The sequence below is a fragment of the Mus pahari genome, chromosome 14 (assembly GCF_900095145.1).
Source record: "Mus pahari chromosome 14, PAHARI_EIJ_v1.1, whole genome shotgun sequence".
Classification (NCBI taxonomy): domain Eukaryota; kingdom Metazoa; phylum Chordata; class Mammalia; order Rodentia; family Muridae; genus Mus; species Mus pahari.
In genome coordinates this window covers 74,464,524-74,465,851 of record NC_034603.1, presented here as the reverse complement: position 1 = coordinate 74,465,851, position 1,328 = coordinate 74,464,524, and positions in this window count along the sequence as shown.

Below are 1,328 nucleotides of genomic sequence, written 5' to 3'. Positions count from 1 at the left end.
AGAAAGGGTTTCTCTGTGTAGCCTTTGCTGTCCTGGAACTCACTCTGTAGACCAGGCTGGCCTCGAACTCAGAAATCCGCCTGCCTCTGCCTCCTGAGTACTGGGATTAAAGGCGTGGGCCACCACACGGCGGCTTGGTTTTGATTTATTTATTATTATACATAAGTATACTGTAGCTGACTTCAGACAAACCAGAAGAGGGCACCAGATCTCATTATGGGTGGTTGTGAGTCACCATGTGGTTGCTGGGATTTGAATTCAAGACCTCTGGAAGAGCAATGCTCTTACCTGCTGAGCCATCTCTGCAGCCCTGGTTTTTACTTCTTAACTGAAAGAAACTTAGCTGTTAGAGTGCTAAGAAGTCATGTCACTCTGTAGCGGCTATGGAAACAAGTCGAGCAGTTGTTACATCCCATGGTTTTCTGAAGTCTACTAAAACAAACACACAAAACCCAAACATTGTAGCAATTGTTACCAAGTATCTACCAACCCTGGTAAATGGTCACTAGGTTTCCAGGACCCTCTGGCTTCCTTCTCTCCTCTCCTTTATTTACTCCTCAAACCAGACCAGTTTTCTTCTTTCCACAGGAGAAAAATGAAGCCAAGAGGCCTGGGCTGGGGCTGGAGACAAGGCTCAGAGAGCTGAGCTACTACATTTGCTTTTGAATGAAGGGTTCCTGCTGTGGCTGCAGCTGGCCTAGAGCTCTTCCTGCTGCTTCCCCTCCCCAGCTCCTGGATCACAGGAGGCAACCACCATGCTTCCCTGGTGAAGTGGGGGCAGGGTTCAGTATTCAAGTCTCAACCACAAAGAAGGACAAAAGATCTGGGTAGTGGCAGGGCACACCTTTAATCCTAGCACTCAGGAGATAGAGGCTGGTCTGGAAAAAACAAAACAAAAACCAAACAACAACAAAAACCCATTCTACCAAGAGGTTTTTGTTTTTGTTTTTTGGTTTTTTTGTTTTTTGTTTTTTGTTTGTTTTTCAAGACAGGGTTTCTCTGTGTAGCCCAGGCTGTCCGGGAACTCACTTTGTAGACCAGGCTGGCATCAAACTCAGAAATCTGCCTGCCTCTGCCTCCCGAGTGCTGGGATTAAAGGCATGTGCCACCACGCCTGGCGCTTTCTTTCTTTTAAAAAGATTTATTTATTCATTTAATTTATATGAGTACACTGTAGCTGTCTTCAGACACACCAGAAGAAGGCATCAGATCCCATTAAAGATGGCTGTGAACCACTACTCAGGACCGCTGGAAGAGCAGTCAGTGCTCTTAACCACTGAGCCATCTCTCCAGTCCCCCCACCCCCAGTCTGCTTTCTTTTTCTTTTT